A 13311-nucleotide genomic window follows, 5' to 3' on the forward strand; every position below is an offset into this window, starting at 1 on the left:
ATCAGAGTGGATGCCCTCCAGTCAGCCCTCAGCCAATGAGGAGGGGAGCTAATGGACAAATCTCACAAGTTCCCTTCCCTTAGATAATTTCAAGGTGTGTTCTACACAGATTCTCCAAGGCACTGTGGGAGATTGAACCCAAGTTTCCTATGGCGGTCACCTGCTCATGAGGCACCCTTTCTCGGCATTCCTCTTGGTTGTCTCAATGTCCCCTCTACCTTACCACACTCTGGAGATCAGCTCCCTCAAGTGATCTTGCACTACTTGAAACCAAATCCTTTTAGGGCCTGGTTTTGGGGAAATCTATGCTAAGACAGAGAGATAAGAGTCAGATCACCCTTGATCTCATAGGCCAAGCTAATGAGTTTGAATTTATCTTGTAGGTGATTGAGCTTCAGTGGGTTTTGAGCAGGAGAAATTGGTGTTTTACAAACAATATTAGTGGCAAAGTAGAAACTAATAATACCCAGTTCCGCTGACTTCAGGCCAGTGCTGTGACATCAACTGTATGCTATTGCTATTTTAGGCTTTGGATGTGAGAATATGCAGATCTTCTTTTAAAGTTCATTTATTTTTGAATAAGTAATACATACATATGGTGCAAAATTAGAAAAGTGCAAAAGATCTTTTGTTAGAATCATTTTTCAACACCAAAGGGCATTTAAATAGCCATTGTGTTTTTAGTGTGTTAAGACATAGGGAGCTAGCTCTTGGCTCCTTCTGAGGCCATTCACTCCTGGTGGCGTCTTGCACTCTCACTCCTGCAAACTGTTCTGGGCCCTTCCAACACCCTGCAGCCCGCAAACCTCTGCTGGAAGGGCAGGAGAGAGACACTGACATTTGTGGCCCAAAGAAAACTTGGCAGGGTTGGTGGATGCCATCCTTGCTCCCTGTCACCACAAATAATTGCAAGCTGGCTGAGTGCTACTCAAACGCATTAAGGTTTGTGGCTTGTTCTGACAGAAATTGAAAAAGGGCAACGTCAAGGCCAAGCCTACAGCTTTTATCTCGGTTAGCTGGGGAGAGGAAGAGATAATGATTCACAACACTCCAGGTCTTCACATTTCTCCTGAAGAGCCACCATCTGTCTATAACGTGAGGGAAGAAGTGCTGTCAGGTTAATTGCCTTGCGTCAGCCAAACCGTCTGCATTTATTTAAATCAAGTCAAGTCCATAAATACTTTCGAGTGTCTGCTGTGGGCCAGCTCTGAGCTCAGCTCTCTGGGGTACCCAAGTAAGTGTGAGCCACCAGCTCTGGCACCCTAAGAGGCAGGCTGGTGATTTGGCAGTTCTGGTAGCTTAGAACCAGGCATGTTCAGTAAGAATCCCAGCCCCATCATCAATCAGCTGAGAGATCTTGGGCAGCTGAGTTGATCTCTCCAGAACCTCCATCTCCTCACCTTTAAAATGGTCCTGCCTACTGCAAAGGGGTAGGTGAAAATCTCAAAGGCAATGCTTTGTTTTTTTTGTCATCTTTCCTAGGAACTTACAACCTTTCCAGGGAAAAAAGACAATTTTACTTTGTGAAAAGTTAAGAAAACATTTCTAAAAGATAATCAACAGTTCAAAACAAAAAAAGAAACAAGGAAAGCAAGTAGGTAAACGCAAGGGGTGATGAACTGCCAGACATCAGTGTTTTCTCTAGAAGTTGAGCCAGGAAGAATAGCAGGGGGGAAGAACAAGGAGGTGTTCCTGGTTTGTAATTTTATTCCATTTTTGCCTAATACAAAATTGCAGTGCCTGGCACATGGTAGGCATGCAATAAATATTGTTGAATGAGTGTTCAAGTAAATAATAAATGAATGAATATTCTGTACAGGTTTTGTCACTGAACCTTAGGAAAGGTACCCAGAGGAGAGTATGCAGAGTTGATAAACAGATGGAATGGGAGACTTTTATTTTCAAAAATGCTTTTCCCAAGAAATCTTTCTGGTCTGTAAAGGCAGGAGTTGAAAATGGATATGACAGAAGCTTACAAAACTGCGAAAGTCACAGATGAGACTATTATCTTTTTTAGATTTTTAATTAATTTATAAATCTTCATCAAATATTGTGTTGCTAGAAGTAGGTACAGGATAACCTTTGAACTATATGAAGTTTTAGGACATCTGAAAAAAAAAAAAAGAAAGGCGGTCTTAGTTGTGATTAGTATGTTAAAAGAATTTTTATCCCTTCACACTGGAGGCTGAAAATACAAGTAAAGCCAAGAGGGATTTGATGAATTCATGAAGGCTGATCTCAGGGTAAGTTGCTTCAGATTCCTCAGGGATTTTGAAGCTTATGTTCTGAAGGACTCCCATGTTAGAGACAGACTGCTGGGCTGTGGTGACCCTGGACCCAGCCTAGGAGCACATTTCTGTGGTTTTGTGTCCCTTCAGGGAATATTTAATAAACTCCCACTATGTGCCAGGCAGTGTTTTAGGGGCCGAGAACACAGCAGTCAATAAGATGGTGTCTTAGACCTCCAGGACTGCCAACCTAGAGACAGAAGCAGATATGGGAAGAAATACATTTCAGTGTATTAAGTTCCATAATAAAAGTATGATGGGGCCGGGCGCGGTGGCTCACACCTGTAATCCCAGCACTTTGGGAGGCCGAGGCAGGCGGATCACGAGGTCAGGATATCGAGACCATCCTGGCTAACACGGTGAAACCCTGTCTCTACTAAAAATACAAAAAATTAGCCGGGAGTGGTTGTGGGCGCCTGTAATCCCAGCTTCTCGGGAGGCTGAGGCAGGAGAATGGCATGAACCCAGGAGGAGAGCTTGCAGTGAGCCGAGATTGCACCACTTCACTCAGCCTGGGCAACAGAGCGAGACTCCATCTCAAAAAAAAAAAAGTTGAATCTATAAAAATTGTCTTTCTAATTTTTTAAATGCCTCTCCCCCACCTGCAGTTTAGAATTCCCATGTACTCAGAAAATGTTTGTGGATGGATGGATGAATGAATGAATAAGTAAGTAAAAGAATGAATTTTTGCTTCCAGAAATGGGCATAATTTTCAAATAGAAATTTATTAACATTTGAAGGCTCACTACAGTCAAATTCACTAAGTAACCACTTCTAAGATTGCTTTGTGTGAAAGTCCTGGAGGCTACATGGTTTAATAGAAAAAAAAATGGCATTTCAGTTTTTGGAACCATTGCTGTGGGTTTTTTAATCTGCATTTCCAGAAATCTTGAAGGGGGAGGCTCTATGCAATTGCAGCTACAGGCCAAAGGTCATTTTTACTAAGTATTGATTTTAGCAGCAAGGAACTCTTGCTTCAGTAAGACTTCTCACACTTGCCTTACCCTGAAATGAGCACATTTCACTCTGCATGTTGGTCAGGAAGGCTGCCTCTCTGAAGAGCCTCAACATAATTCCTAGAGCCTGGCATGCTTGATGACATCACCAGGAATTTGGTGATTGGAAGGCAGAGGTCCAGGAAAGAATTATTCATTAAATATTAATTTATTATTAATATTTAATGATTATTTTTATATCGTTATATTAATTTTATATCATTATATCATTATATCATTAATTTTATATCATTATATTAATATTTAATGATTATTAATAAATTATTCATTAATTATTCATTAATTATTCATTAAATAATTGGTCCTTCTGAGAAGCTTAGTCTTGGGTCCGTATTCATGAACAAAGAGTTCTGTGGCTTCCTCAAGCTGCCTTTCTCCCCATCTACCTTTCACTACCTCCTGCCATTTATTCTCCCTCCAATAACAAACTGCACTAAGATAAGACCCTAGAGTGTGCTGTCCAATACAGAAGCCACTACCTGTGTCTGGTTATTTAAGTTTAAGTTAATTACAATTAAATAAAATTGAACATGCAGTTTCTCAGTCATACTAGCCACATATCAAATGCACAAAAGCCACATATGTCTACTGGCAACCATAGTGGACAGTGCAGAGAACATTCTCATCACTACAGAAAGTTCTACTGAACTGTATTGCCCTAGAGAAAAAGGAAGATGAAAGCTGAGGATGAAGGTGGTAATTTTAAAGAAAATGCTGATAACATCTAGACCAGCCATATAGAGATAAGGAACACTCTAGCAGGAAGTTGCCATGGGATGCAAAACTAGGCAACAAGTGAAGGGTGTGAAGGGAGAGAGTACAGCTTTGGGACCAGAACCCAGGTTTAATCCTGATTCTAACCAAGTGTATGGCCGTGAAGAGGTTATGTGAACTCTCGGAGCCTCAATCTTTTCATAAGGGTAATAGTGGTAATAATGGTTCCTATGCCGCAGAGCTGATGTGAAAATTAATAAGACAATTAGCGTAAGGTGCTTAGCATGCTGCCTGGCATATGGAAAAAGGTCAAAAATAGTAAGGCCCGGAGGGGTAAGAAAAAAGAAAGGAGAGAACCTAGTGAGAAGACAGCTGACCTGGAAAGAAGAAATGTCCAGAGGATATTTACATGGACCTAGACAGTGAGCACTTTTATGATGGCTGGAGAGTACAAATCGGAAGGACAGAGCAACAGAGGCAGCTGGACCTCCGGAAACCTGAGGAGCACGAGGTGAAGATCCTCTGGATTAGGGGAGCTGTGCCAGGCGGGGCACAATCCCATATGATCCAGTGTTCCTGCCCATGTGTGGCAGCAGGAATTGTGCCACTCATGGGAGCTTAGCTGTACTCAGGTTTATGCCGTTGATTGCATTCTTGAGACCAAGGGAAGCATGGGACAGATGTGGCTTTCCTGGGACAGGCTGGGTGAACCAGGGTTGGGGACAGAGGGGCCAGACAATGATCAAGTTGATACAGTGAATTAAAGGGAAGAGGATGACATTTATTCAGTGCCTGCTACATGTTCAGCACTTCACATATCCAGTTGCACTTCACCTCACAACAGTAGCCACTTCCAGTTTGTAGGAGAAGAAACTGGGGCTCAGAAGAGTGAAGGAACTTGCCCAAGATCACACAGTCAGTAAACGAAATGAAATTCAAGATCTCAGCCCTCGTCCTCAGGATTGCAAAATCTGTGCAAATCAGCTGTAGAAGTCCCTAAGCTTTGAGGAAGGAATAGTAATAGAGATGTGCAGAGAGGGTTTGAAAAGAGTTGGCACTGCATTTTTTTCATCATCTAGTAGAGTTCTATGCAATGTCCATGTTGTGCGGGTCACAAACATGGATAAGACAGGATTCTTGCCTGTAGGTGCTTCCTTAACAGTGAGGCAGACAGGCTAAGAATAAGATGAGGACAACTAAAGGTAAAATGTTCAAACTCACCACTGTAAGAAATACTGTACTTATTGAGTCTCTACTATGTCCCAGGTACTGTGCTAGGCTCTGGGGATAGTCTGGTGTGCTGTGTTTACAGAAATGGTCGCACTTTCCCCTTTTCCTATATCCACACCCCTTTGCACTATGACTTTGCAGCTTCTTCCATTAAAGTTGAGTCTATTCTCCACCAATTGAATCCAGGCTAGCCTTGTGACTTGTCTTGGCCAATAGAATGTGGTAGAAGTGACATTGTACCTCTTCCAAATCTTGGCCTTAAGAGGCCTCATACCTATCCATTCTCATTCTTGAAACTCTCTAGCTGCCGTGTGGACTCACCCAGGCTAGCTGGCTGAATAATGACAGACACATGGCCCTTTCACTTTCATTGTTCCAGCCAATGGTCAGTCACCTGACAGACATGAGTGAAGCCATTTGGACCCATACCATACAAGTATATCTTAAGGGAAAGGAAGCAATAATTAAGCCAGCCTGCCACGATGGCCACAGAGATCACCATTCTGGTATTCACACCACGTGTAGTTTCCTCCCACACTGCATCAAGGGTGGTCTGTGTAACAATGGCACATGGCAGAAGGGATGATGTGTTGCTTCTGATATTAGTTCACAAAAGCCTGCAGCTTCTATTTTAGGTGCCTTCTCTCTCTCTTTCTTATCATTCATTCTGGGAGAAGCCAGCTTCCACATCCTGAGAACACCCGGTCAGCCCATGGAGGGGTCATATGGTAAGGAACTGAGGTCTCCACCCATAGCCTGAGAGGCACTGAGGTCCACACTGAGTGAGCGTGGCAGGAGATTCTATAGCTCCAGATGACCAAAGCCCAGGCTGACAGCCTGATTGTAACCTCTTGAGAAACCCTGAACCAGAACCATCGAGCTAAGCTGCTCCCAGACTCCTGATCCAAAGAATATGTGAGATAACAAATTTTTGTTTTAAGCTACTAGGTTTGGGGGTAATTTGTTGTGCTGGAAAAGATAACTGACAAAAAGAGTTAGCTAGATAAAGCAGGGGGAGGGGATGGAGTGTTCCAGACAGAGGGAATGGCATGATCAAAGGTCCTCAGGTAGGAGGGAATACAGAACCAGAAGAAACTGAAAGAAGACCAATGCGGCAGGAGTTCAGAGAGCAAATGAGGCCGAAAGGTTGGTAGGGTCGAGAACTGCCGGGTGTGGCCTGGGGGTCTTCCTAAGAAGTTTGCATTAGGAGCAACAAGAAACCAAATTATTGAGGGACCAGCATTAGGGGCTCCAAGGAAACCCAGATATCCTGGCTAAGATAAAGTCTCTCCCTGCCAATCCTCCAAATTAGTAACTTTGGGTTTTCAGTTTTCCCTACTCAAAGGTGCCCTTCAAGGTCTCCAAGGGAAGAGGCAAAGGGAGACGTAGCAAACATCCAGCATGGTATATGTAAGGCTTCTCCAGCTCCAGCCATGCCAGGCAGCCAGGCCCAGCAGAGCTGTGCTTCCCTGGCTGGTCAGGACTGGTCCCTCCAGCAGGGGCAAAGCCAGAAACAAGGGGCACAGGTCCAGGGAGGGAGCCCACCTCTTGATCAGCCTTTCTTGGTTCCCAGCTTCCCAGATTCCCACCCCCTATCCACCGGGAGTGAGTTTATACTGTTTTACAAAGACTAGGACCCTTCAACTCATATTTCATTCTCCCGTGGATTTCATCCAACTGGCCTAATCTTTTTTCTCTAGTGAAGAAGAATCTAAAGATATGAAATGTTCCCAAAAACAACTTTGCAGAAAAGCAAAATAAAGACAGCATAGAACAGGCCCATTCATTTCATGAATTGATTATAGAAAGATAATTTCTATTTTTTCTTTTAAAAATATATATTTAAGATAGAGATATGAAAAAATTACATGATGGTTCATCAGGGAAATACATTCCACCATGATTACGTTATAGCAGCAAAGCCCTAGTCCTAATATAGGACAGTTGAGTTGATCAGATAAAGACTTTTTTTCCAAATCTACAATCCCATGGATTGTAAATAGAATTTTAAAAAACTACAACAGTTTTCCATTAAACAGCCCTCCTTTTTCTCTTCCCATCTCTAGTCTAGGAGATATTCCCCTCCCTCCTTCTTGCTGTTCCAAGGACAATCAAGGGGGACTGCCTGCTGAGCATTCACCAATGCCAATCCTAATCTAATGCCAGTAAGACATCCTTGTACAGGGTCACCCACACTAACAGAGAAGGCTCTGTGTCCTGGAGCCCCTGGCCAACACCTGTACAGATCAAGACCCACTTCACTGAAGGGCAAGGGACCAATTTGAAGACAGAGCATGTTGTCAGAACATCAGTGCTTGCTCAAAACCACTTCCCAGTTGGGCAGATTCATTGGTCTCTCTTTCCCTTGAGTGTGCTTTGAACAGACCACAGGCTGGCTTGGAGGGACAGGAAGAAGAAGAGATGCAGCTGTAAGTCAGTGTCACCTCTCCAACTCAGGGTCAGAGGAGAAGAATGTGCCAACCTCCAGGAAGGCCTGGTGTTATCAGATATGCCTGAGCAGTCATGAGCACGCTGCTCTGCTGCCCTGCAGCCTGTGGACTCCCCCTCGTTCCTCTCTTATGCAGCCTGGAAACAGACGCCCTTGGGAGGAGAAAAGCTCTGACTTCATTGGGGCTCCCAGGCCCTCCCTTTTCCAAACAGAACAAAGCCTACTTAGCTTATCGCAGCACTTCTCCTTGTGCTTTTTTTTTTAAATTTGCCTCTTCACATGTGCAATCAACTCTCCTGATATGAAAGTTGTGAGCCCTGTTTTTGCAAGCCCGAAGCTTAGAAGCTGATCCCCATGAGCATCAACAGAAATCATCTGAATGCTCAAAGTACTGCCAGTGCTTGCTAAAAAATAAAACAGCCTGCCAACCTCCTCCTGCCTGTGTCCTTGGCACAGCCCTGGCGGGGCAAAGGAACCCCAAGGACCCCATTGTTCTTTGGAAAGAAAGAAGCAACTCCAGCCAATTCAGGTGTTTGGGGGATTATTGAGATGGTCTTTTTTTGTAGATATGATGTGGTGGTGAATAGGGTAAGTTATATAGGGGACTCTATGGTGGTGACATTTGAAAAGATTGAAGAGTGAACTGAAACCAGTTTCTGTGAGCCCAAAGTTTTATTCAGCCAGTACAGTTCTAGAATTTGCTACTAATGTGTTTATTTTCTCCCAAAGATCTTCTCCTTTTCTGAGAGTAATGGGACACTGGGAAGAGAACTTATGGACAAAAATATGGGGACGGAAAAGATTATGACAACTTGCAAAGGGTCCGCACTGTTGGTTGGATTAGCTATGTGAGATGATGAGGGTGAAAGAGAGAAAAACAGGCAAAACCAAAAAAGGGCCCTTGGAAACAAAGTTAAGATGGTTTTTGGACTCATCCTACCTCCTGTGGGTTTAGCTTAACATCAGTCCCATCTGCCAGAGGCCGGAGGCAAGGTACTTAGGGGTTTAATTGTTCTTTGAGACCCTGAAGCAGGATGAGAAGTGGCCTGGTGTCAGAGTAGAGCAGTTGGCCCATTACTGAAGGTCATGGTTCAGAAGTTCTCAACTTACTCTTTTCTCTATTCAGGTTCTATATAAGTGAGCAGTAAAAGGATATGGTTATCTCCTTCCTTTATTGTAGCAGTCTGCGAAGTTCCATTTCCTTCTTGAAACCTCTGACTCAATGGCTAGAGGAACCCTCCCGCACCCCTCTCCTCCTGTCTATGCTGGCAACTTTTGAGCCGCCCCCTTGGCTTACCACCTTGCAAAACCTGCCAAATCCATTGCTTTTACACACTGCTATTTACCTTGTTGTTTATTTTGTGTATGTGGGTCATCTGTTGTTTAGGTTAGATTGAAGTCTGGCTGTGTTGGTGTAGTTAGCTTTTGATTATTTCCAGAAGAAAGATAGTACACCATATCCATATAAGCATTTAATATTACGTTGTTTTCTTTTTAATCTAATGTTCAGCTTCAGCCTAGAAAACACCCTGAATGATCCAGGCTTGGGGACCGTCAGAGCTATTATTATTTATTTATTTATTGAGACTGAGTCTTACTCTGTCACCCAGACTGGAGTGCAGTGGTGCGATCTCAGCTCACTGCAACCTCTGCCTCCTGGGTTCAAGCGATTCTCCTGCTTCAGCCTCCCGAGTAGCTGGGATTACAGGCATGGGCCACCACACCTGGCTAATTTTTGTATTTTTAGAGATGAGGTTTCACCATGTTGGCCAGGCTGGTCTTGAACTCCTGACCTCAAGTGATCTGCCCACCTTGGCCTCCCAAAGTGCTGGGATTACAGGCATGAGCCACCATGCCCGGCCTATTATTATTATTTTAAAGCATAATTATTTAATGTAGATTTTGCATATGTACTGCATTTGATCCCTTTCTGAATAGTTTTCACTGTTTTATTTAATTACTATACTTCAAAATACAGAAATTTTGGAAAACAGAGAAACACTCTTTGGTGTATGTACTTTTAGTATTTTTTTAAATGCATATAGACTTATTTTCTATTTTTAGCAATAATATTATACAGTTTGTTTTAAACTGTATACTACTTTTTTTTTTTTTTGAGATGGAGTCTTGCTGTTGTCACCTAGGCTGTAGTGTAATGGCACGATCTCAGCTCACTGCAAACTCTGCCTCCCGGGTTCAAGCAATTTTCCTTCCTCAGCCTCCCGAGCAGCTGGGATTACAGGCGCCCGCCACCAAGCCTGGTTAATTTTTGTATTTTTAGTAGAGACGGGGTTTTGCCATGTTGGCCAGGCTGGTCTTGAACTCCTGACCTCATGATCCACCCGCCTCCGCATCCCAAAGTACTGGGATTACAGGCGTGAGCCACTGCACCCGGCCTAAACTGTATACTATTAAACTGTATATTGTTTACTTTAGTAATAGATCATGAATGTATTCCCATGCTGCTATAGAAATTATAATGGCTGTGTAATATTGAATTATATAGATTTATATAAGTAATTCTCCATTATTGGACTTTTATTTGTCAAACATTTATATGCCAGGCATAGTTCTAAGCTCCAAATAGATATTAACTCATTTAACTCTCATAATAACTTTATGAGGTAAGTACTATTTACATCCCCATTTTGCAGATGAGGAAACTGAGTCACAGGCTAAATAACTTGTCCCAGGGCACACCTCTTTGTAAGTGATGGAGCCAGATTCAAACCCAGATGATCTGGCTCCAAAGTCTATGCTGTAATCACAGCCCTCTGCTTGCTTCCCTCTACCTCTATTAAAAAGTAAAGACCTTTCTTTCCTGGGAGAATAGCTTAATCTTAATAAGACTTCCCTGGCAAATAAGGGAACTGCTGTCCCGTGAGTCACTGTTATTTATAATTAAATTGTAACCTGCTGAGACAACAGGCAAAGAAACATCTGGGCAGAATGGGCGGTGTAAGCTCTGCAGCCCAGAGAAGGTGACTCCAGGAGGGGCTGTAGACTTGGATCCAACCAGGCTGAGGTCCAGGTTACTTACCCACTGGCAGAACCCAAGTGACTCTGCCTCCCCTGAAGCTACCGTAATTTCCTCACACCCAGCTGAGAAGGTCTTTCCTTTGCATTCTACTACAGGAGCTGCTTCATCTGACCCAAGCTGGCCTGGAGAAAGGAGGAAGAGGCAAGGTAGGAAGTGGCCTGGCCCCCTGCTGCTCTGCCCCAGAGTGCAGGGCAGAAACTGCAGCCAGAGCTGTGGTGTGGTGTTGATCCAGCCTACAAAGTGACTTCTGGGGCAGTACCTGGAGTGTATGAGAATCCACTTATTAACCTGCAGAAGCTCCAGGGTAGTTGTTTCTGGGTGACTCTAGGATCCTTATTCATCGCAGCCTTGAGACCGGGCTTTGGCTTCAGCCACCTCCTTTCCTATCCTCTCCCTTCCAATAATGACAATATGATATCATAGCTGACCGTAATTGTTCTGTCTGACATTTAATTCATTCTAACTCATTAAATTCTCACAACAGCGCTATGAGGTAGAATGATGGTTACCATAATTATCCTCATTTCAGTGGTGAAGAAGGGCAGCCACAGGGAGGCTGAATAACCTGCTGTAAGGTGGGGAGGGTTTCAGGTGCTGGGAGCACCACAGAGTTGTGACTTTGACTTGTATCCCAAACAGACCCTGAGAAGGGAGCAGTGGCTGGAGGGGAAACTGCAGTTGAGCCACCTTGCTCCTCTTAACCCTAGTGGGAGGAGAAGTTCTAAACAAACAATTGGCATTTGACAGGGGAGTGTTTGGGCTGGAGGTGGTCGGAAGTTATATTTTATTGAAGCAACTTGGCAGTTGTTTGCAGGGCTGGTAGTGGGTTTATATGACATAACATTCCTGCTCTCTCCCTGGGAGGTCTGTCAGTTTTCCTTTATTTCCGCATTTACAAGGGAGCCTGGAACACATACACCCCACATTCAAAGTCAATGTCACAGGGTAAATTGGCCTAGGGAGGCATGATTATTACTGCAGTCCTAAGACCTGCCACTCTAAATGCACAAGATGGAGATGCTTACATACCACCCGGCCTGTGAAGTTCTTTTCCATGCAGAAACCCCACAAGTTGGGTTCCCACCTGGGTCAGGACTCCACTCCCTTCTCCTAAGCATGGAAATAACCCCGGGTGGAGCTAGAACAGCTCAAGTCAGACCTCCCAGTCTAAGAAGATCATTGGCCTAACTTGACAACAATGTATAGAAAAGATGCTTTAAACAGAACTAGGTAAGGCTTGGCAAAAACTGGCTTTCCTGCAGCTAAATGCATGCTGGCATGTACCTGTTGAGTTTTGGAGCAACTAACTCTTAGGAATGTGTGTGTACTTTTGTCTTAGGAGAAAGACAAAACCTGCCGTAGTCCTTGAAGGTAAGTAAACCATGAAAAATAAAAGTGCAATGTCTGATAGGCTTTTAAAAAGAAGAAGAATTGCTGCTCTCCTAGTTGGAGCCACAGTAATGTTATTACCTCGAATAATGAGGCAGTCCCCTGACTTGGCCTTCTACCATCTATTCTCCCCACCATGAACAGATGGATCACTTAAAAGTACAATAGATCATGTCACACTCTTGCCTAAAAACTTGCAGGGACTTCCTTTCACACCCTGATGGGGTCCACACTCCTCACAGGGCATTCATAATGCACCCCTGACTCTGGAGATGTGGTGCAGTGTAGTATAATAGCTAAGTGCTCCATGGCTATGGCACCAGCTGGAATCCTAGCTCTGTCCCTCACTAGCTGTGTGACTTTGGCCAAGTATCTCTACTTCTTTGTGTCTGTGTTTTCATTTGTAAAACGAGAATAGCAGTACCTACCTTATAGATGCATGTCATGAGCGCCCAACAGCCATCACAGCTGTTTTTATTATTACTTTTGACCTCATCGTCTCTACTTTCCCCACCCCCAGCTCATTACACTCCAGTCACACCAGACTTCTTTCTGTTCCTCAAATTTGCCAAACTTGTGTCTACATGTGGACTTTTGCCCTAGAGTGAGTGAAACTGTCTGCCCACACCCACTCCCACTCAGGCTGGTGAGCTGCTGGTTTCTTCTCATTTTCAGATTCCAAATGAAGGCACCTCCACAAAGAGGCCTTCCCTGACCACCTATTCCAAATTAGCCTGAGTCTCTTGCTAGCCCTGTGCCGCCCTATGGCAATTTCTGTGATGATGGAAATGTCCTATATACCACTAACCACTAGCCACATTGGCTATTCAGCACCTGAAATGTAGCTAGTGTGAATAACTGAATGTTTAATTTCACTTAATTTTAATTCATTTAGACTTAAATGTAAATAACCACACGTGGCTCCTGTATTAGACAGTCTGGTTGTAGCCATTACCTGACTTGTGCACTTGTCACTCCCTGGACTTGTCTTGCTGATTCATTTTTCTGTTGCTTGTCATTTGTCTGTCTCCCCCAACCAGACAGTAAAGTCAACAGAAGTGGCAGAGGGCCTTATGCACCTTGCTCACCACTGTGTCCCCCTGTGCCTAGGAGAATATCTTGGTCTTTGTGGGGCTTAATAATATTTGTTGGATAAATAAGTGAATGGACATATAAAAGCACTCT

General features: G+C 43.8%; 1 protein-coding gene across 2 annotated transcripts in view; it reads left to right on the plus strand.

Annotated features, from left to right (window-relative positions):
- BCAR3 (BCAR3 adaptor protein, NSP family member) overlaps positions 1 to 13311 on the plus strand; it is a 281997-nt gene that overhangs the window by 125594 nt on the left and 143092 nt on the right. The window contains exon 3 of one of the 2 annotated variants that reach the window (XM_054475860.2): positions 10833 to 10883. The exons of the other annotated variant lie outside the window; for it this stretch is intronic. The gene's annotated coding sequence lies outside the window, so the exon portion shown is untranslated. The remainder of the gene's footprint in view (positions 1 to 10832; positions 10884 to 13311) is intronic. 2 annotated transcript variants of the gene reach the window in all.

The sequence above is a fragment of the Pongo pygmaeus genome, chromosome 1, assembly GCF_028885625.2.
Source record: "Pongo pygmaeus isolate AG05252 chromosome 1, NHGRI_mPonPyg2-v2.0_pri, whole genome shotgun sequence".
Lineage (NCBI taxonomy): Eukaryota > Metazoa > Chordata > Mammalia > Primates > Hominidae > Pongo > Pongo pygmaeus.